Here is a 24,450-nt window from a genome sequence, read left to right as displayed (position 1 = left end):
AACTCTTTCACATTCCACCAACAATTTTTTCAGAAAGTTCAGCATGATTTGATTATATATGAGGGGCCCAGAATCAAAGGGGTGTAAATGACCATTTTGTCGATTTTGAGCTGAGTATATCATAAAGTTCTTCAGATTTCCAGCTTTCAGGAACTTTTTTAAGATTGTGTCTACGATTATTGGAAAAATTACAATACATCAGACAAAATTAGGTTGATGTTGAAACTCCATACATTTTGTATGGGATGAAAAATTGGTCAGAAACTTTAAACCTCATTTACTCGAAAGTTGGTTTTAGTCACTTACACCCCTTTGCTTCTAACCCCCTCATATATCAACAAGAACGAGAATGATCCGCAACCAAATCGACTTGAAAACCCCACAACCAAAAAGGATGCCAAACTGTTTGTGTATTGACAAATTTTTCCAACGGTGTGGCAGCTAGTTTTCCTCATTTTGCCGTTTCCCCCTTCTAACCAGTCCGAGTTCCGATTTTCATTTCATCCCATCATCGCAAGGCAGGTACTAGGTAGGTACGTCGTGTGCCGCCGCTTGTCAAGTGACGATTCTACTAGTGCTGTTGCTACTAGCACACAATAGTTGCCGCCAGCACCACCACCCTGGCTACTGTTTCTTCTGTTGCTGTTGCTGCTTGCTGCTGCTGTCGCCAACTTGCTGACGGCGAGAATGGGATGAATGTTTTAGAGGTTTGTTTGGGGCATGGTGCATGATCGAATGGACGAACCAACCGACAGACCGACCATCTGGTATGGTGTGGTGGTGGTGGATGGATGCGGACTGCGGAGTGGATAGAACGCCACACTGTTTCGAAGGTGTGACTTTGTTATCTTTGTTGTTTTGTATGTACACATACCAACTGCTGTCGATGCCGTGGAATGCTTTTTGGTATGGTTGGTGACTTTTCATCAGATCGATTGAATGTTGTAGATTGATGTATGCTAGGCCTGGCTCATTACATTCTGCCAGCACTTTGCTATGGGGCATATAATTGATGGATGTGAGAAGTTAATATGTATTCAAGTAGGTATTATGTTTCCAGTTCAAAACCGAATTAGCGACATTTTTTCTTTGACTTCCGCTGCCTTTGCCCTGCGTTAAACACAATGTCGGAAGTGGGGCGCTGGTGTTCTATACTGCGCCCCACTTCCGACATTATGTTTAACGCAGGGCAAAGGCAGCGGAAGTCAAAGAAAAAATGTCGCTAATTCGGTTTTGAACTGGAAACATAATAACATTGGTTAAGGATGCCATGGATGGAGACGCATGGTGCTGTATGTACGATGAATTTCATACAACTTTTGATCAAAACATTGATTGTGTATAACTTGGGCTGCAAATTGGTGAATTTTAACAACCTTGAAGAAACGTGTAGCTCAGATCACGTCCTCACAAGTACCTCCCTCATGCTGCAACGTTCTGATGACCCTGTAGGGCTGGGTCCGGCTTGTGCTTCTTGATCCTTTACCAGCTATTCAGGCGAATCCACAACCTGATACTGTTTCCAACTTTAACTACAGGAGTATACTGGGCCTTTGAGATGGGGCAAAGAGGGTTTCCAAAATGTTCCCAGAGATGCCAAAAGCGGGGGTTTCAAATGGTTTCATGGGTCTCAGGAATCTTTGAAGGGTGTTACAAGGAGAAACGCCCCTTTCAAGTCATTTTTGAGGCGTTTCAGGGGCTTTCAGGTACGTGTCAGGGGACTCGGACTCCATGAAACGCACCTGAGACACTCCGAAACCCACGGAAATACCTCTGAAAACCAGCAAAAACACTCTAAAACTTCCTGAGATACTTCCGGAATCCCCCTAACACGCCCTCAGATTTCGTGTAACGTGCCTGAGCAGTTGAAAAACGAGAAGAATGCGGCATGGGCGAGAATGCTGCAACACCGTACGAGAGCGAATGAGGCACGCTACAAACAGGCGCGGAACAGGCAGAACTCAGTCTTTCGGATGAAGAAGCACCAGCAGGAAGAACGAGATCGCGAAGCGATGGAAGAACTGTACCGCGCTAAGACCAAGCCCACTCGTGGGCTTAACACTACACACGCAACAGCACGTCGTTAACGATTTTTAATTTCGTTATCCACCCATTTTCGCACCGGTCGTTCGTTTCCATGTGAGTAAAATAATGATCGGTCACCCTTCCGCACCGGTGGTCTCTATTCTATCCGTACCATCGGTTTTTTGCACTTCCGTAAATCATCGCAATATTTTGTTCATTTCTATGGTGTTATTGCAAATCTTATTCAGTATAATAATCTGTGCTCATATTTTGAAAGAAGGGGTTTTAGATAAGACTGAAAACAGTTAGTAAAAATTGAACTCAAATAAATAATTCCCTTGGAGATTTGTACCAGTTTTGGTGCGTTTCAAGATATCATTTTCTCAATAATGTATAATTGTATTTAATCCCGGAATTCAAGCAAACTTTTTTAAATTACATGTTTGTTGCTTACTGTATGACTAGTTGGTTGAATTTTTATCTAAAATAATATCCATCTCTTCGATATCCATGTTGCCTTTCTCGCAAGAAATTTATCTGAATTTGAGATTTTGAGCATCTTTTTTAATAATTAGGTTTATTGAATAATTACATCCCTTGCATTTCCAACACATTTATTACGTAGTTGTCTCCTTTACAACTTCGCGTAGGTCAAATTTCTTGAATCCTGGTCATAGTAGAAGCTGTCTTTTAACAGTCTGCGATAAATTTGCGCAACCTTTTTTCATAAACGTGTATTTTAACATTAGCTAATTCTATACTCAGTCACAACCTTTTAGTTACAAAGCATCAATCGGAAATCTTAATATATATTGCGATGTTTTATATACTGGTATATGAATATTTTGTTGGAAGCAGATTCTATGCGCTTGAAGTAGACTGCGTATTTGTGAAAGTACATAATGAGCCCACTCTCTTTTTTGGCACTTCATACAACATTTGTTGTATTTTAACATCCAACACTTGCTTTTTCTATAACGAGGAACTTACAATATGGCAGTCCTGCACACCGCCCATTTTAATTGATGAAACTTGGCAGCTCGACTTCAGTTTTTTAAATTTTTATCGGTATGATTAAAGTTTGTTTTTACAAAAAAAAAAAAAAAAATAACTGTAGTGTTTTTATGATGTCTGAATTGAGTTAGGTACAGTCAAAGCATCTTTGAAAAATCATAACTACTCAAACCTAATCTTATACATACGCAACCAGTACGCGGAATCACCCTGGAAAGCAATCGTGTTACTTTTCTTGCCAATATTGATGCTTGCAGCATATCAGGACTCATACATCAAAGCGGTCAGGTCTATTGCGTTGTATTTACGCGCAAAGTGTTCTTCGAAATACTTGGAGTACAGAATATTTTCTTTCGGCAAGGTACTTCTCGAATTTACAGGGGAGGAAGGATGCGTATACCAAACGATCCAGATTACATGTTGATGAATATGTTTTAAATATATAAGAATGTGTATAATAGAGCAAACCAAAACTTCTTTGCCTTTTTCGAAATATACACGACAAAACGAAACGCGAGGCACAGCACGGGGGATCTCAGCCCGGAAAGTGGAGAAAGTAAACCTTGTGGTCACTTATTACCGTCAAATGGTATCTTTTCGGGTTAGAAAATACGCACATCTTCTTACCGGAATCTGCGACGGATGACGTTAATTTTGGAACTTGTTGGATCGAACTTCGCGAGTTATTTATTTGGACATTTTTCTAAATGTGCGAAACCAAACTTTACTTGCAGCGTAGAAACCCCGGCTCAAACATGTACGTGTTAAAAAAGCAAAACTCACTGAATCACTATACATTTCAAATATAAGTTTCGAAACGATCGGCCGAATCAAAAACTAAAAGTGCGATTATGAACAATCGTAACTATTTTAAGAGAAAATCAATACATTTTCGATATGCATGATCCTAAAATTGGTGAAGAAGAGAAAACTTTATTCAAAACATACTTAAGCAAAGCTTGTCAATTTAAACCTTTTATTTTTCTGCGTTTGTATTGTCACTCTATCACAATTGTATGTCAGACAATTTGTTGTGTTATTCGTGTAACGATCTATTATATTATTTGGTTGAAAATTTCAAAGCAAGTAAAAATAAAAATTTTGAATATTGTAAATATTTTTTACGAATATTCAGACTTTGGCGACGAAATTGAACTCGCCCTAATATGGTACTAACCTAACATTTATGACACATTTTCGCCTTCTTTCCCCGATTCAGGCGAAACCAGCTGATTTGGTTATGAAAACATAAACAGCTGGTAGCCGAGAACAATAAGGATGAACGTAAACATCGATGAACCAGCTGGTTTTGTTGTGTAAACATGACCAGCTGGTGGACCGAGAACAAAAGACCTTAATGGTAAACATTGAGACGGCCGGCGAAAACTGTCACATTATCGGGCGAGTTGCAAAAACCCTGCGACTGAGATTAACAGCGAAATCGAAAGCGAAATATGAGTACGACGAAATTTATCGCATCAAAGTCCAAGTCGAAAAAAAATCGCAATATTTGATGCAAACTAAAATAAATTTCTACCTATACAAAACAAGAAAATCATTCTCTAGAAACTATATACCGGGCAACAAATCCATACTCATGTTCTTTCGTCTCCTCTTTACGCTACCCAGAGAGCTAAACGCGAGAGAGCGCACGAGCCTACGGATAGAGACCGTACTTTGCGTGTCTCTATATTCTAAGCCCTGCTACGAACCGTACGTAAACTTTTCGCTTTCGAGCCCTACTTAGCAACGACCGGTGCGGTTCGTTTCTTTGTTCGGGGCTCTACTTACCGTTAAAACGCTTGATTGAGCCCATGAGTGGGCTTGGTCTAAGGATACACGAAAGTTCTACGAGAAGTTGAACCGCTCGCGCAGAGGCTTTGTGCCACAAGCCGACATGTGCCGAGATAATCACGGGAATATTCTTACGAGCGAGCGTGAGGTGGTCGAGAGGTGGCGGCAGCATTACGATGAGCACCTCAATGGCGACGTTGCAAGTACCGAAGGTGGCGTGGTAACAGATCTAGGAGTATATGCACAGGACGAAAGACTTCCGGCTCCTGACCTCCAAGAGATTGAGGATGAGGTTGGCCGGTTGAAAACAACAAAGCCGCTGGAGCAGACCAACTACCAAGCGAGCTACTAAAATACGGTGGAGAAGCACTGGTGAGAGCACTACACTGGGTCATTACCATGATTTGGGAGGAGGAAGTATTACCGGAGGAATGGATGGAAGGTATCGTGTGTCCCATCTACAAAAAGGGCGACAAGTTGGATTGCGGGAACTACCGCGCGATCACACTACTGAGCGCTGCCTACAAGATACTCTCTCAAATTTTATGCCGCCGTCTATCACCGATTGCAAAAGAGTTCGTGGGGCAATATCAGGCTGGATTCATGGGTGAACGAGCTACAACGGACCAGATGTTCGCCATCCACCAGGTGTTGCAGAAATGCCGCGAATACAACGTGCCCACACATCACTTGTTCATCGATTTCAAATCGGCGTATGATACAATCGATCGAGAATAACTATGGCAGATTATGCATGAATACGGATTCCCGGATAAACTGATACGAATGATCTGGGCAACGATGGGTCGAGTGATATGCGTAGTTCGAGTATCAGGGACACTCTCGAGCCCCTTCGAATCTCGCAACGGGTTTTGGTTTTCGTGCTTGCTGTTTAACATTGCTTTAAAGGGTGTATAAGAAGAGCGGGGATGAACACGAAAAGAACGACATTCACGAAGTTCGTTCAGTTGCTTGATTTCGCTGATGATAGTGATATAATAGCTCGTAAATTTGAAACGATGGCGGAAACGTACATCCGACTAAAGAGTGAGTCAGGCGAATCGAATTAGTCATAATGTGTGGAAGACAAAGTACATGGTGGCTCCAGGGAGGAATCAACGCGCTCGCCATCCCGAATTTCTATCGACGGTGATGAAATCGAGGCGGTTGAAGAATTCGTGGGCTCTCTGGTGATCGCCGAAAACGACACCAGCAGAGAAATTCAGAGACGCATTGTGGCAGGAAATCGTTCTTACTTTGGACTCCGTAGAACTCTACGATCGAAAAAAGTCCGCCGTCACATGATGTTAACTATCTACAAAACGCTGATTAGAGCGCTAGTCCTCTATTGGCACGAAACACGAACCCTGCGTGCAGAGGACCAACGCGCCCTTGGAGTTTTCGAACGGAAGGTATTGCGTATCATCTACGGCGGAGTGCAGGTGAACGACAGGTCTTGGAGAAGGCGAATGAACCACGAACTGCATCAGCTGCTGAGAGAACCAACCATTGTCCACACCGCAAAATTCGTGAGGCTACGGTGGGCGGGTCACGTCATGAGAATGTCGGATAGCAATCCGACTAAAATGGGTCTCGAGAACCATCCGACCGGTACAAGAAGACGTGGTGCGCAGCGAGCTAGGTGAGTCGATCAAGTGGAGAACGATTTGCGGAAGGGTCGCAGAGTGCGGAACTGGAGACGTACAGTCATGGACCGAGTAGAATGAAGACTTCTCCAATGTAGGTCTCTCAGGCCTTAGTCTGACCGCAATGCAAGAAAGGCCTTTTTAGTTCTCCTTTAGCACGAATTTCTTCTTCCAAGAATTACTTTCAAGCTCCTCCATTTTTTTTCATATACCTAGTTTTGTTTAGAGATCCCTTCAAAATTCTCCCAGGGTATCCTTTTAATCGTAAGTTTACGAATTCTTCCTGGAATTCGTCCAGAAGTTCTATGGATTAAATTAATATTTTTTTAGAAACGTCTTTCGCAGTTTCAAAAGGAATACCTTCTAGAGTTCTTCCTGTCGAAGTTATCCAAGAGTTCCATCCAAAGTTCTTTAGGAGTTTCTGCAAGACTTTAATTTGAGGTTCTTCCAAAACCAGATTTCCCCTAGGGCAGTGGTACTCAGCGCTTGAAGTATTTCCTTCTAATTCCTTCAGAAATTCCAGAGCTTTTACAGGAATTCCTGCCATAGTTTCTTCTGAATTTTCCCCAAGACTTTCCAAGTAACAATAATAGTTAAATAACAGTTTATTCGGCCAAATTTTTCAAAATCAAGCTTCTGAATAGTTTATTCAGCCGATGTACAGCAATTATTGTTATTGTTTGATGGCTTTTTTCCCGGATTTTCGTCCTGCATGAATTCCTTCCGCAGTTCATCCAGGAATTCCTTCCACAGGGTTTCCCCCGTCTGTTTTTCCAGAAACTCCTTCCAAAGTTTCTACAGAATTTCCTACCGCTGCTAATCCAGGTCTTTCTCCTGGAGTTTTTTCATGGTTTTCCGACAGAAATTCTTTCCGAAGATCTTCCGGGGCTTGCTTACGGAGTTTCTTCAGAAATTCCTTCACAAGTTTTTTTCTAAACGCTCTTGATTAACGGCTTCCCATTCTTCGATTAAAAAAAACAGTTGTTTTATTCACCCAACGTTTCGACACGGCAATAGTGTCTTCCTTAAAAATAAAAGGAGAAAATTTTCGCCATTGCCAAAATCGGTCAATTAATAGTAATTCCGAAGTCATGTACCAAAAACGACACAAAAAGGGACAAAAAAAACGATTTCCCCCTGAAGAAGACACTATCTCCGCGTCGAAACGTCGGGTGAATAAAACAACTCGTTTTAAAATCCCAAGACTGCGTAGCCGTTAACCAAGAGAGTCAACCGTACAGTCTTATTTCAATAGCAACAGTTCTTTCAAAAGAACCTTCAGAATATCCTGTTTTAATTTCAGAAAGAAAGCCTTCAGAAAAAATCCTTTCGAGTTTTTCCAGTAATTTCTTCTAGAGTTCTTCCAGTACTTTTTCCCGTAGTTCCATGAGAAATTGCTTACGGAGTTTTCTCGAAACTTACTCCAGGCAAATTCATGATTTACTTCCGGAATTCCTTCCAAAGTTTTGACAGGAATTCTTTTCGGAGTTTTTTCAGGACTCGCTTTGCTAGTTCTTGTCAGAAATTCAAATTTTATTTTCTCCACAAATTTCAGCGATAGTTCCTAGAGAAATGGATTTACAAGTTTTCTATATGAGTTCCTTGGGAAACTAAATCGAAATTTCCTAGAGAAAAACCTTCTCGAGTGACTCCAGGGCATTTTCCGGAATTTCTTTAGGACATGGTACATCCTTCAGGATTTCCTTCAGAACTGCCTTCCCCGGTTTCATCAGGAGATCCTCCAAAACTTCTATGAAAAGCTCCTGTTGGAATTCCTGGCGAAGTTTGCCTGGGAGTTTCTTCCGGATTTCCTCTAAGACTTCCATCCAAAGTTCTCCCTTTAGAAAATTCTCCTAAACTTTATTAGTGAGTTTTTCCAAGGATTTTTCCAGAAGTCTTTGATGGGGCTCATCAGAGAGTATTCTAGGAGTATCTTTCGGAGTAATTTCAACATTTTCTTATGCAAATTCCTCCCGGGATTCCTTCGAAGTTGCTGCAGAAATCTTCTCCCAAGTTCCACCAGGAATTTCTTCCGGAATTCCATCTGGACTTCCTTTCGATGTTTCTCTATGACTTGCATCTGCATTACTTGCAAGTCTTCATTCCGAAATTCTTTCAGCATTTATTTTCAATCTTCTTCAAACACTTCCTTCAGGAGCTCTTGCAAGAATTCATTGCGGAGTTACTCCAAGACTTTCTTCCGCATTTCATCAAGACGCAATTCTATCAGGATTTTTTGGAGGTCTTCCATCATTTCTTTCTGGAGTTCTACCAGCTCTTCATTCTGGAGTATTCTAGTTCTTTCTTTTGGAGTTCTTTCAACACTTTTTTCCAAAGTTCCTGCTAGAAATTCTGTTGGAATTTTTCAGTAGTTTTTCCAAGAATTCCTTCCCGAGTTCCTTCATAAATTTGTTCCAGAGTTCCCCCAGGTTTTCATACCGAAAAAGTTCATAGAGTACTTCTCTCCAGAGTTCAGCCAGGACTTCCTTCAGGAATTGCTTCTAGACTTCCTTCAAAAATATTTTCAACAATGCTGTTCCTGCAGAAATTCTTCCAGAGAAGTACCTTGAGGAATTGTACGGAAAATTATGGAAGAATCTTTAGAATAATTTTTGAAAGAGTCCTTGGGAAAAACCTTTGAATTAATTAGAAAAATTCAAATACTCCCAGATATTTCCGGAAAATTGGTGAAGTTTATCTGAGAGCATCGTGCGGAAAAGAGAATCTGAAGCAATCCTTGGAAAAATCGATCGGAAGCGTTAATGTTAAATCTTGGAGCAATTCTCGGAGTAAAAAGTCGTGTGGAAATTTCCGGAGAAAAACCGCTATGAGTTTATTAAAAAATGCTTCCACAATACCCTAAAAAAGTGAGCCATTGCAGTTATTGGTTTTATTTTAAAAACATTCTCATTCTTATTATTTTGTTTACTGACAATTTGACTATGAGGACCTTTGATATCACACTATGATTCTGATGTTGTAGATAAGTATTTTTTTTTCACTGAGTTCTCAACAGTAAAATTAACTTGGTTAGCAATCTTTACCGTTAATCAGTAACGATATTGACCGTACATCTGTAAATTTTGACAGTTCATTTGCTGAACTCGTTAAATCATTTTCAGAGTTTCAGCGAAAGAGATAACCGAGCATACCGAGTAAAATCTGATATTGAAAACTCAGTAGAAGACGGGGAAAATACCGAGGTACCCATTGAATATATTCCTTTGAAAATCTGGTTCCGAGTAATTTGGCCGAATGCCGATAGGCCGAAAAGGGAATGGTCATCATAAGTGATCATGCCACTGTTTTCTATATCAGTATAACTCGAAAGAACAGCCTATGATTCAAAGAAGCAAAAATCTCTTCCCCTAGCATTTTCACTAGTAGTTCTCATAAAATCAATCAGTATTCTTTAAGCTATTTATCTAGAATTTTTTCATCGATTCTGCCAAAAATAACTGAAACATTCATAAAAAAATTTGCCAAAAATTCTTGTTTCATGACCCTGTTTTTTTTCATGTTTCACCAGAAACTCCTTAACATATTTTGACTAGTAATTCATTGAGAATTCTCCCTGAACCAAAATTAGTACATACATAATTTCAATAAAAAATAATGACCTTGACCTTGAGCTTTTGCTTGATGGACCGCCCGCGGATGCTACCCCAATATACCGCCAGACCAGCTTCACTCACACAAGCAATTAATGAGATATCTGCCAGGAACTAAGCAGACATTTTCAGTGAGTGAATGTTGGTGATCTTCTATTTTTGGTCGACAAATGGCGCAGGTAAATGTGGAGGTGAGGGAAGGAAGTGATGATTGCAATCGTTTGTAATCACAGCAGACCGAATATACCTCTGCGTCCTCATAAATTCATGCGAATGTCGGAATGTTGGTGGGATATGGTTGGCAATGGGTTCACACATTGGTGCGTGGATGTCAGGCGTAAGGTGATAGATTATATGACTCTCAAGATAATGCGACTCAATTCGCTTCATTACATTTGTCGTAGGCGTTATATGACAGATTGACACTTTGTTGTGATTGTTGGAAGCAAGGGAAATAACTTTTTCAACCCGTTCCTGTTCTAGCGAAGGCTATGAAGATAGGAATATACATGAGTTGTATATATAGAGAGGAAGGAAAAAGTATATTGAAAGATATAAAGTAGGAGGAAAGGGACGAACTCGGGATTGAACCGAAGAGCTTCTGCATACGAATCAGAAGCGGTATCAACTAGGCCAACGAGCCCGCCCACCTAGATTATTAAAATGATGAAAACGAAAGTTTTTTTTATCTGTATTAACAAGATTTTTGGCCCCAGACTAGTTCATCTCGGGACCCACGCTTTAATTCCCTTGCGAAGGAAGAACTCACATTTTGCGAGTTTGTCGAGAGTGGGATTCGATCCCAGGTGCTCGGTGTGATAGTCAAGTGTTCTAATCATCATACCAGGTCCGCTCCTGAAAACGAAAGTGGATTTATACGATTCAGTGAAATTAAATGAGCTATCACTCAATTTTGATCATTTCATTAATAAGAAGGTGAAGCTGAGTTTTGTTGGTAGCTCACAGCTCTAGCTACTCAACTTAGATTATTGTACTAAAACATTTTCTTTTTAACATGTTAATTTAAAACCATTGGCCAGAATTGGGAATCCAAAAAAAAAAAAAAAGACGAGCTCACAAAGAAATTTTATCCATTTTCATCTATTCAAACTTCTAAAGGAAGCCGCCGGGTCGGTTACGACCCAATCAACCGTCACACAGTTCGGCTCTAACCAGTAGTGCCAGCATGTACGTAGCTCGTCAAGTACTTAGCAAGTAACTACGTGTAGTGCTACGTCATAGTTCTCCCCCTCCCCCGGGGTCCCTTTTATGAACTCGTAGCTGACAAAAGCTTCATGAGTTCCGACATTTCCGACCCCTTAGGCGAACCAAACTGTGAAAGGAAAAATCCTTCTCCCATCATCGTCGTCGTCTTCGTCGACGGTCTGGCAGCGTCAAACAATCAATGGGGCTCAACTGCTGCTTGCCGTCTATGAATTGTGGAGAGACCGGCTTGGCACCCGGCGATTGGGGAGCAGCAGGAAAGGTAACGATGACGAATTACCGTCGAAAGCGGAATCAAGTGAAAAACACCGACCAACAAACACACCAACCAGCACTTGACAGTAGGCGATTTTGCGCACTCTTTTGAAAAATTTAAACACTTTTCGCCTCAACCGGTCCCAATGGGCTCTGCCCGACCCTCCGTGGGGTAAAAGGTTACTGGCGAGAGGGTGGGGGAAGTGACAAGGGGCTGCTGGCTGTAGTATGTAATGTAGGTATCGGTCGGTGCCACTAGTTTGGAAGTAGTTAGCAAGGTTGTGCGATTTCGGATACCAAGAAATAGGGATTCTGATGCTGGTAATATCCCGAGCATTTTGATTCTGAAGATATACGTTGAATTTCTAGAAAACTGGAAATAATTCAGTAAAGATCGCAATCGCTTGTTGCCAACAGACCACGGAGTTCACTGTGTGGATTTCGGAGGATTGTACGACATTTCCCCGAAAACCAGTTCCCCGAATGAAGTTTCCCCGAAAGTTATTTCCCCGAAAAACGATTCCCCGAACGAACCGTTTCCGCGAATGTACCGTTTTCCCGAATGTACCGTTTCCCCGAATGTATCGTTTCCCCGAAATATTTATAATACTATTTTTAGTACTGGTTTCTAATAATTTTCTTGATTAATTCCATTGTGTCAACTAGTCATTAGAACGAAGTAGCGGAGAGTTAGCCTGAGTACAAAGTGTGCTGATGTGTAGTCTTTAGAAAGATATCAAGATCATGGAAACTTTCACATCTCATTGATATTGTGTATTCCCTCTTACCATGAATTCTTCGAGATATAATGTTCTTCGTGATGCTTCAGTGAGGTTTGCTTTTTTTTAATATGGGTCATTCTTTTCTGTTGTACTGATTGAAAATGACATGGCACTCAATTAAGAACACGCTCATCATAATTTTCCCTTCTTTCATTCATAGGCTGTTCTTTCTATTTATTTTTAAATTTTCAATCGATTAGACACATAATACCTTTAAAACGAGTCATCGTGATTGTAGTAGTAATCTGCTAAAGTTCATTGTCATTGTAAAACACATGATCCAGATGACTTCAACTTTAAGTCTTAAAGTATTCTTGCTAGCGAAGGAAATCTATGAGCACAATTTTATGTGTATTAACAGGCTTAAAAAAAGTCAATGTGTTTGACAAACAGATTTGAAGCTAAGCACTCTTCAGTTTTTTTGTAAATCAATCATGACCGAAGTAGCATTTAGAATTGACATTTCTACAGAACATACTAGTAGTTAGACCGCCGGCAATATTTTGAAAGAACAGTATATGATGAAAGAAGGGAGAATCTTTGATGAAGATTTCTACTGTAACACCTATAGATATCTACTAGAATAGTCGATCACAAAAAAGAAATAAATATAGCAGCAGTCAAATTTCAAATAACTGATGATTGATTGAGCTGTTCAACTTGAAAGAACAGCTTGTTTGAAAGAAGGAAAATTTTATTAAATGAAAGGTTATCAATCTGGCCAAAAAGACGCTGCTGGATCTTTAGGCAGAAGTATGTCAGGCCGAAGTACGTAAGGCTGCAATCATTAGGCCGAAAGTATCATTACGCCGGACGAGCATCATTACGATTGAGTTGAAAGCCAAGAAAAAAAACAGTTATCATATATAACCCAATACTTAAAAGAATAGCCGACTTCTCAAAGAATCTAATCTGCCATGGGACACTCAGTGGTTTGATAAATTACTACCGTCAATAAGCTATGCAATATTACAACTAAAAACAACTGTGTGTTATAAAAAGAGGCGAAATTATCAGATGGAATGTTGGCAGAGTGATCACTTCCCAAGTAACATTGTTAAGTCAAATACACTAGAAGAGGTTCTTAGAACCATAATAGAACCAAAATAATAGATAGAAAGATTTATGGCGGTTTTCAAAATCTCTACAAGACTAATTGCCTATCAACATGTTACTGGGGATTGATCATCAGTTCTTTAGTAACAGTATAACATCAACATCAAGAAATCATCTATGTGAGAAAAGTGAAAAGGATAAAAAAATATTGTAAAATCATGGAAGAATATCCCAGTCTCCATAGAATTCCCTAGATTCGAGGAATGTTAAACACTCAAGGGACTCAAACATCTTCTAGGCCTTTGAAAACAAATTTTAACATCTTTTTGTAGAAAATTAAAAAGACGGACTACTGACCCACTCTACCCTATGAACTTCAGCTTCGCAACTTATTCGGCTTAACGTACTCCGGTCTGACGTACTTTGGCCAAGCGTACTTCGTCCTAAAGACCGGATGCCCCTAGTTGTGCATTGGGTCAATGTTAAATGGCATACGCAATAATATTTTCGGGGAAACGGTACATTCTGGAAAACGGTATATTCGGGGAAACGGTACATTCGGGGAAACATTTTTCGGGGAAATGGTACATTCGGGGAAAAAACTTTCGGGGAAACTTCATTCGGGGAACTGGTTTTCGGGGAAATGTCGTACAATCTTTCGGAGTGTATTTGGAAATGTTCATTTTAGGCAAAGGGTTCGCGCATGGATACGTGATACCAGGCTTAAAGTAATAGATTGTTGGAAGATTATTACTGTGAAGCGGCACAGTTCGCTCGGTTGCATAGCTCGTAAGTGTCACACTGTTTCAATCCGTGTCTGGTTCTAGCGATGCCCATTGGCGTAGCTAGGATTTTTTCCTGGAGGGGGCCCAGGGGGGGCCTGTCTTCAAATGAATTTTAAGCGGGATGGCCGCCCAATATGTGAATATGCAAATTGGTATTGTAGTTTTGAGTAATCAAAATGACTATTTTAGATTTGTTCATAATTTCGTAAACTATATGAGTACGAACAATTCCTCCAAGATTTTTTTTTCCATGACTTGCTTCAGTGATAACATCATGGCTTCTTCCAGAAATTCAATCAAGAATTCATCTAGGGATTCCACTAAACATTTTTTCGGGGATTTGTTTTGGGATATCTTTAGAGGATCCTCAAGAAATTGTTCCAGTGCTTTTTTCGAGGTTTCCTTAAGGAATTTCTCCAGAGATCCTTTAAGGTACTTCTGCAGGTATTCAGAGATTTCTACAGGGATTTCTCCATATACGCCTTCCAGAATTCTACTAGAGATTGCTCCAATAATAACATCTGGAATGATTCGAAGTATTTCAGCAGGAATGTATTCCAGAAAATCTTTGAGAAAATTTTACTTAGAGATTATTAAAAAATACTCCAAGAATTGTTTGAAAAAATTGTACAAAAAAATCTTTAGGGATCCTAGTATTCCTTCAACAATTACTGCAGACATTGATTTCTTCAATTTTTTTTATCCAGGAATATTCCTACAAAAATTCTTCCAAGTATTCGCTAAGAAAGCTCTCCTGAGTTCCTCATGGGGTTGCTTCAGGGATTGCTCATTGGGTTTTTTCAGAAATTACTTCGAGTTCCTCCAGGGATTCACCGAAAATTTCTTCTGTTATTCTTTCTAAAACGAATTCCGGGATTATTTCAAAAATGCCTGCAAGAACTCTTGTTGGGATTCCTTCAGGAACTCCCCCAGGAATAATCCAGGATTTCAGGATTTCTTCAGGAATTTTAGCGGTTTCTCCATTTTATTCAGGCATTTCTCCAGGGACTTCTGCAAGAGTTTTACCAAGAATTTCTACAGGAATTACCCCAGGTATTTCCTCAGGAATTCCTCCGGGAATTAATTATAAAACGGATCCAGGAATTCTTCCAGGGTTTCCTCCAAGAATTAATCCAGGAATTTGTTCTCTAGGGTTTCTTCTACACATTCCTCCAGGAATTATTTCATGAATCCCTCCAGAAATTCCACCGATGATTCCTGCAGTAATTCCTCCTGAAAATCCTTCTGGAATTCCTCATGGAATTCCTCCAGAAATTCCTCTAGAAATTCCTTCTGGAACTCCACCAGAAATTCCTTTCAGAATTCCTCTAAAAATTTCTCCAGGAATTCCTTCAGAAATTTCTCCATGGTTTTCTACCAGAATTCCTCTAGAGATTCTTCAAGGAATTCATTCAGGGATTCCTCAAGGTATTCGTTTAGGGATTCCTCCTGGAGTTCTTCCATTAATAGTTCCACGGAATTTCCCCAAGATTTCCTATAGAGATTTGTTCATGAATTCCTCCTGATGTTCCTCCAGAAATTGTTTTAGGGATTCCTCCAGGTTTATTTCCAAGAATTCCCCCAGGGATTCTTCCAAGCTATGTTCTAGAAATTCATTTAAGGATGCCTCCAGGAATTCCTTAAGAGGTTTCTTTAGAATTACCCCAAGAATCTCTTCAGAAAGTCCTCCAGGAATTGATCTAGGAACTCCCATAGGAATCCCTTCATAAATTACTACCGCAATTCCTCCAGCAATTCCTCCTGGAATTCCTCCAAAAATAACTCTGGGAACTACTCTACAAATTTCTATTGGAATTTATTCAAAAATTTCTTTTGGAATTTCTTTAGAAATTTTCCTTGGAATTTCTTCAGAAATGTATCTTAGAATTTCTTCTGAAATTCCTCCAGTAATTGCTTCCAGAATTTCTCTCAAGATTTCTCCTGGGATTGTTCCTGGGATTCCGCAAGGAATTTGTCCAGAACTTCCTGCAGGAATTTGTCCAGAACTTTCCAGGCATTCCTACTGAGGTTCCTCCAGAAATTGCTTCAGGGATTCCTCCAGGGATTTTTTCAAGAACTTTCCCAGGAATTCTTCCAAGAATTTCTCTAGAAATTTCTTTAAGGATTCCTCTAGGAATTTTTCAAGAGGTTCCTTTAGAAATTTCTCCTGGGAGTTTCTCCATGGACTCATCCCAGGATTTCTCTAGGAATTCATCTAGAGATTGCTCCGGGAGTTCTTCTAGAGGTCCCTCCCAGAATTCTTCTAAAAACTCCATCAGGAATTCATCTAGGAATTTATCCAGAGTTTGCTCCAGGCATTAGTCCAGGAATTTCTTCAGGGATTCTTGAAGGAAATTCTCCAGGGTTTCTTCAAAGGATTTCTTAAGGAATTTCTCGAGATACTCCTCCAGCAATTGATACAGGAATGTCTCCAGAAATTTATTCTGGGGTTCCTCCAGGCATTCCTTCAGAAGTTCCTCCAGAGATTTCTATAGGCATTCCAAGATTCTTTCAGAAATTACTACCGCAATTTCTCCAAGAATTTATCTATAAAATCCTCCAGGGATTCATTAAGAAATTTCCTCAAGAATTCCTCCCTGAGTTTATCCACGAATTATTCCAATAATGTCTCCTGGGATTCCTGTATGAATTCCTCCTGAGATTTCTCTAGGAATTCCTTCAAATATTTTTTCAGGAATCCTCCAGGAAATCCTCAAGGGATTCTTTTAAAAATTTCCCGAAAAATTCTTTCCGGAATTCATTTAAGAATTATTCCAGGTATTGCCCCTGGCATTCTTCCAGAATTTCATCCAGGCATTTCTACCACGAATTTCACCGGAATTACCCCAGGTATTTCTTCAGAAATATCTCCGGGAATTTATTCAGGAATGGATCCAGGAATTCCTCCAGGCATTTCTTCGGAAATTCGTACAGCAATTGCTCCAGGCATTAGTCCACGAACTTCTTCAGGGATTCCGCATGGAATTTGTCCAGAAGGTTGTCAGGATTGCCTCCAGAAATACATCTAGGCATTCCTCCTGTGATTTTCCGAAGAATTCCTCCAGAGATTCCTCCAGGAATGCGTCCAGAAATTCCTCCAAGGATTCATCTAATTTTTTTTCTAGTAATTTCTACAGGGATTTCTGATGCGGATTCTTCAGATTTTTTTTCCTGAAATTCTCGCATAATTGCTCTTTGGATTCCTCCAGGAATTCATCCAGGAATTCCTCCAGGTATACTTTCAGAAATTTCTCCAGGGATTCCTGCAGGTTTTGCTCCGAGAATTCCTGTAATGATTTGTTCCGAAATATCTCTCTGGATTTTTTTTTTCAAAAATTTATTCAGCGATAAGTTAAAAAATTTCAGTAATCCGTTCATAATCTTTATCACGGATTCACTCCAGGGTTTTTTTAGGATTACTTTTAGGATTATCCACAGGCCCCCCCTTCTAGCTACGCCAATGGCGATGCCAATGACACGTGTGTTCATACATGAGATGTATATGCACGAAGAGAAAGTAGAGAGAAAGATACAAAGTAGGATGAACGGGACGAGCCAGGAGATAGAACCCAGGACTTTCTGCTTATGAATCAGAAAAAATTCCCGGAGCAATCCCCAGATGAAATCCTAGAGAAAACCCTAAAGGACTTCATGAAGGAATTGCTGCAGGAATACCTGGAGGAACTTCAGGAGGAATTCCAGGAGGATCTTCTGGATAAATTCCTGGTGGAATCCCAGCAGGAATTCCTGAAGAAATCTCTAGAGGAATTCTTGAGGAAACTTCGTGGAACTATCCCTGGACGAGTTCGTGGAGGAAGCACTGTATGAATTCCTGGAACAATCTCTTGGGGAATTCAGAGGCGGAATCCCTGGAAAAATTTATGTAGCAATCCAATTTCCAGAAGAATTTTTGGAGGAATTCTAGAAAGCATTTGTGGAGAAATTACTGGATTAATCTCAGAAAGAATTCTGATACGAATCTGAAGGAATTACTGGAGGAATTCTTGATGGAATTCCAGAAGGAGTTCCTGGAAGATTTCCTGGAGAAATTGCTGGAAAAGTTCCTGAAGAAATACTTGAGGGAATTCCTGGAGAAATTGCTGGTGGAATTCCTGGAGGAGTCCCTGGAGCTATGCCTGGATGAAATCCTGGATGAATGTCTGAAGGAACTGCTGGAGGAATACCTGAAATAATTCCTGGAAAAATTCGGGGAGAAATTCCTGGAGGAAAATGGTGTAATTCTTGCAGGTATTCCTGTAGGTGTTCCTATATGAAATGCCTGGAGGAATCCTTATAGCAATCCCAGGAGGAACTCTTGGAGGAATGCCTGGAGGTATTCCTAAACAAATTCCTGGAGACATCCCGTGTGGATTTCCTGAAGGAATGCCTGAAAAGACCCCTGGAGAAATTCCTGGAGACATGCCTGTAGAAATTCCTGAAGGAATCTCTAAAGAAATTCCTTGCGATATCTCTAGAGGAACCCCTGGATGAATCCCTGCATGCATTCCATTAGGAATCTCTAGAGGAATCCCAAGATAAAATCCCTGAAGGATCCCTGGAGCACATTCGGGAAGAATGGCGGAAGAAATCCTAGAGAAATTTATGGAGGAATCACAGGAAGGATTCCTGAAATTATCCAAGGAGCATTTCCTGAATGAATTCCAGAAGAAGTTTCTGAAGAAATTTCAGGAGGAAGTACTAAAAAAATCGCTGAAATGCCTGAAGAAACCCTGAACAATTTATACATAAACAGAATACGTAAAGGAAATCTTGGGCGAATCCCTGTAGCAGTTCCTGAAGAAATCCCTGGTTTCGGAAGCAATTCCAAGAGAAATTCCTAAGGGAATAAATTGAAATAATTAAGTGACGAAGAGTTTCTGGAGGCATTTTTAAAATAATTCATGAAGTTCTTCCTGAAAGAATCGCAGAAGGAATTCCCGGAATAATCTCTGGAGGAATTCTTGGAGGAATTTCTAAAGAAACCTCATGAGGAATCTCAGAGACAACTCCTTAGGGAATCTCAGGAGAGCTCTAAGAGAGCGAATTATTGGAAGAATTTCTGTAGAGATCCCTGGATGAAAAAAACTGAAGAAATTCATGTCTGCAGTTATTTCTCGGTGAAAAAGAAGTTAGGGTGCGCTGGTTTTGTTTTTAATGAGATTTGTGCGCCTTAAATCGTGTGGTGGCCAATTTTGAATTCTAGCAAGTTTGTCCTTAAAGACATAACAAAACAAATTTGGTGATGCTTCCACCTTATCTCACTCAGTGCCTTCACAATGGGAGACTATTCAAATTCTTCTATACACGTAAATAAAAACATATAAAAAAACAACTCTCGATGTTGACTCTGATAGATAGTAGATTGAACGGCAAATAACAAGTTAGCAAGTTTCATAGACCATAATATGTTACTCACATGACAGAAACTCAAATTGCTTAAAAAGAAGAGCTCAAAATGTTCTTATTAGTTGCACACATTAAGTTCCAGATTTGTGAATACAACGCGATGCCAACTTGCTTTATCCAAGCGGATAAAGCACCATACATATAGGCTTGCCTCAAAACATAGAAGTAAAACTCATAATGAGCTATATAACCTCCAACAATTTCAACTTCTTGCGACTATCGCACACCCTTGCGGCGGCATGGCCTTTCCTACTGCAGCATAGTGCCAGTAAATGCCTCTGGAGGTTAGTTCGGGATCGGTAAGTCTGATTAAAGTTGGATTGATGCCAAATTTGATGATTTTCGGTTAGTTCCGAAGGATCTCCGCATCCGGTTTCGTCCTTTCAACCACCTATCACTTCGTGCTGCTGGCCAACCTATGCCAACTTCAAAAGAAACTAATTCAAAACCTCCGAGTAAAAAAACGAACATTCGTTGCTTTGGAACTCATTCAGTGGTCGTATCCGTTGCCATATAGACGGGGTGGTGTATTTTTATTTTTGTTCGTATTATATAGTGCCATTAAAAAAAAACGGCAAAATCGCTCTCCACTATCTAGGTGCCCTTGCATTGCGGCCCGAGTCGATGTACTATCAAATTCACTGGTATGAATTTTTCATTACATAATAAGCACTTTTTTGCGATGCGGAAAGAACACGATCAGAGTTATCGAACCTGAAAAAAATACGGTGCGTTGGAGGAAATGAATGGAATGCTTGGAATTTAGGATGTCAGAATTTTGTTCCATCATCCTCAGCTGTCAGCTGATTCCAGAGAGTGAGCGTCATCGGATAAAGGGATGATGGATTGTCGCAGCCGCAGCCGCAGATGTTCTACCTTATGTATTATGTTGTTAGTCTTCTCCTCGTACTTCTTTATGTAATCGCAGTTATCCACGACTTATCAGCGTCATCGTCATCATCAGCCGCATCCAAGCAACCATATGATTCACCCGAACTACTTTCGCACTGATTTCTTCGTACGCTATTGCCGCATGCTTAGATCACGGTTCTTCTTCTTTGTGCGAAGGCATTCCCTTCTGTTCGCAAACAGTGTGAACTCCGCTTGAGAACTTTCTGAAACCGTCAAAACTGAGCGAAGTTAACCCCGAACCCCGATTCCGGAGCAGGGTCTGGAAACCACTAGCAGTAATTCAATTTCCTGCGCGGCCCGCACGCGAAACCACCGGAAACCGACGAACTCCTATCAATTTCGACAGGAAGTATCCCACACTCTCCTCTACGGCACTGACGATTACACTGACGAAAACACTTGAACAGAACTTTTCAACACATCGGATCCGATTTGCACATACAAGTTGCACGCACTACACGTCATGCGACGCCTTCCGTTCGATTGCAGTAGGCTTCGAGGCGACAGACGATGACCGAGCAGCCCAAATTGGTCCCTTTTTGGCTGACTGGCTGTCTTACCGTATCCTAGACTATACCAAACATACGAGAAGGGGTAAGAAACCAGAAACTTTCCCCGGGGGGTTGCGGAAAAGTAAAAGAAAAAACAAGAAACAACAAATCAACTTTTGGTTATTGCTTGGCGGTTCTCGGATTAACTCGGATTTCAAACGGTCGAAACGGAACAGGGAGACTACCACACCGGACCGGCGCGCTTCGTGTGCTTCGTTCGCCAACTGTTCTGCATCAACTGAGCGACCGACCAACCATCCGAAGTGAACGGACCTACCGAACCGACCACCCGACGAACTAGAGCTTTCGAATGCGGCGGCTTCCACCATCCAAAACACGTCATCGTTGCGCGAAGTTACCGAGAGGAGGCCCTTTTGTTGGCTCCCCCGACCTCCCCACATCACCACCGCCGGTCCCAATCATAGCGCAACAACACCACCGACCGCCGCACCTTGCCTTTTCCGCAATGCCAGAAAAGGGCTCCCGCTCCAACGACGACGACCGACGAACGACGACGACGGGTGTCGATGATGGCGGGTGATGATGACGATGATGATGGCTCCAAACACGGAATGCTCCCATCTCAGGCACGTGCGCAGGATGGATCAGTACCTACTACTGTCGATTCGCATGCCAAGGAAAGCCTATAGCAAAAATGAACTAATCGAATGAACGTCCATACAGATAATGATGGAAGGCACGGCAGAAATGAAACACAGTTAATTTACCATGCGCCTCCATTATTTGTATTTCGCTAGAGAACGAAAAATCGTTAAAATTCCCTTAACCCGTAAACACCCGGGACGATCTACTTTTGGCAGAAATGCAATATCTTATTATCTTCTTTGTTTTAAAACATTTTACCCCGGAACTTTTTTTAATAGTCAAGGGTAATAGTTGTGCTAAGAAATGCATGGTACCTCCCCCCTTTCGCTGGGAGCCGAAAATACGTGTTTTTTTGTATTTTTTTTTTATAAATTCTATCTACATGTTTTTGCTCAAATTTCATCGATTTGCTAATCATCAATAGTTTTCACTGATCTTTGACAGCCAATGTATTACTACCCAACATAGTCTGTGAAAGTTTTGATCCTAGAGCTATTCTAAGGCCTCCAAAGTACTCCGAAGTTTGTGACACAAATCCAACATTCTCAATCAAATTTTATACATGATGAACCATCACAGAACATAGTCTATGGTACTCAAAAAGCCTCAAAGCATCCCTAGAAAATTCATGATAAATGGTCATCCAAAATAATAGGGTAATAGGTCATCCAAAAGGGTCTCCAGTTAGCCTAGTGGTTAAGGCTATGGATTGCCAATCCGGAGACGGCGGGTTCGATTCCCGTTCCGGTCGGGAAAATTTTCCCGACTCCCTGGGCATAGTGTATCATTGTGCTTGCCTCACAAGATACAAATTCATGCAATGGCTGGCAAAGAAAGCCCTCCAATTAATAACTGTGGAAGTGCTCAACGTAGAGCCATACAGAAGAAGAAGAAGAAGGTTATCCAAACTACTGTGGAATTCATTTTCTTAAGATCTACCATCGTTTGTGTTCACTCTGTTCAAGAAATGTAGTCACGTTGATGTCCATTATACCTCGCAATGTTACGAGCAACTCGATATTGTGGAAGTTGGACATCCCGTGAAATAAAAAAAGGCCTTCAATACACCTTGAAGTTAGGGTTACAGTATCAACATACTGTATCATGCTTTAAATGTAAAAAAAAAATATTCGTGGAATGTAGTCTATACTGCTGTTACAGCCTCAGTGTAAAACTATGTATAATGCTTTTGGTACATTCATGAGATATTCCAGGCTTCCCAAACTATTCTGGAATTAGGACCTTCAAGATCTACAGGCTCTACTCTTGTTTCACTTCACACTATCGGCATTATTCTTTCACGATTGTGTTTGTTGCACCATATAATATTACGAGTATGTCTGTGTGTTGCTATTTGGGAGACCACTGACATACAAATGGACCCAATATATGTTTAAGTATGGGTTGCACTATCTGTAAATCTTAGGATATTTTTATTGTTGCGAATGCTCGCGAAATATAACGGTACTTTTAGAGCCTCAGAGTGCACTTACAACTTAGCCACATTCACTTGGTGATCTAGGTCATCCAAACTATTCTGGAATTAATACCTCCATGCTCTACAAGCTCTACTCTTGAACTCTTTACTTTATCGATGTAACTCTTGATCGTGAAAGAATTGCATCGATAAAGTTGTGTTATTTGTGCATCCACTGACATACAAATGATTTTTGTAGAATTTTGAAGTGTCGGAAACTACCCAAAAATTTCTCAAGGAGTCCCTCAGATATTTATGGTGATGATCTCCGAGAATACCTCTACAAGTTCTTAAGAATTGTCTCTAGGTATTTCTGTGAAATTTTTCACACGCTTCCTGACAGTTTCCTGGAAATTCCTTCAGGAACTATTCTGGAATTACTCCAGCAGTTCCTCGGGAATTACTTCTAGAACCTTTCGAATAACTTTGCAGAAGTTCCCCAAGAATTCCTCCAGGAATTGCACGGGAATTTCTCCGGGAGTTCCCCGAGGATTCCTCGGGAATCCTCAAAAAACTTCTCCAAGAGTTCATGCAAACCATATTCTTATTTTCGGAATAGTTTGAATGATCCAGGAGGCTTCTCTCTCTCTCTTCTTGGCGTAACGTCCTCATTGGGACAAAGCCTGCTTCTCAGCTTAGTGTTCTATGAGCACTTCCATAGTTATTAACTGAGAGCTTCCTCTGCCAATGACCATTATGCATGCGTATATCGTGTGGCAGGCACGAAGATACTCTATGCCCAAGGAAGTCAAGGAAATTTCCTTTACGAAAAGATCCTGGACCGACCGGGAATCGAACCCGTCACCCTCAGCATGGTCATGCTGAATACCCGTGCGTTTACCGCCTCGGCTATATGGGCCCTTCCAGGAGGCTTCTAGATGTATATTTAAGTATCACGTTAATCAGCTGAACTTCTATGACTACCAAAACGCGTTATAGTGAGTTTGAAATGTAACCGATGCTTTGTTACGAGTGTAGATGTGGAGGCCTTAACCATAAAGTATAACACCCAGATTAATCCACCTAGTGGTGATAGTGCCTTTCTCGTCGAATATGTACTCATGAACTTTCCGTCGACGTTAGCCAAAATGTATCTGAATCCTGTGAACACTTTATATAAAATAGCAACAATTTTAACAAAGCCATCATCGATATGGGAAACTTATTGATGGTACATATTTTGTTATGTTTAACATCAAAACAGAGCTGAAAAATATCAGACCTCTCAGTTGACTGCTTGACCACCTTAACCCTAGCCGTGGTCATTTTGATCCCATCCCATTCAGTACGGAAGCGGCGTGAGCGT

General features: G+C 40.7%; 1 protein-coding gene across 9 annotated transcripts in view; it reads right to left on the bottom strand.

The window, feature by feature from the left end:
* The window catches only part of LOC109423356 (potassium voltage-gated channel subfamily H member 6), a 518,403-nt gene extending 496,790 nt beyond the window's left edge, over positions 1–21,613 (bottom strand). For 4 of the 9 annotated variants that reach the window (XM_062854258.1, XM_062854261.1, XM_019698320.3 and 1 more), the window contains exon 1: positions 20,475–21,612. The gene's annotated coding sequence lies outside the window, so the exon portion shown is untranslated. Of the gene's footprint in view, positions 1–20,474 lie in introns of all 9 variants that reach the window. The other 5 variants (XM_062854256.1, XM_062854260.1, XM_062854257.1 and 2 more) reach the window with 4 other exon arrangements.
* Between the last annotated feature and the right edge of the window lie 2,837 nt (positions 21,614–24,450).

The sequence above is a fragment of the Aedes albopictus genome, chromosome 2 (assembly GCF_035046485.1).
Source record: "Aedes albopictus strain Foshan chromosome 2, AalbF5, whole genome shotgun sequence".
NCBI classification, from domain to species: Eukaryota; Metazoa; Arthropoda; class Insecta; order Diptera; family Culicidae; genus Aedes; species Aedes albopictus.
Note: the sequence above shows the minus strand (reverse complement) of the source record. Positions and strands in the feature narration are given on the sequence as shown.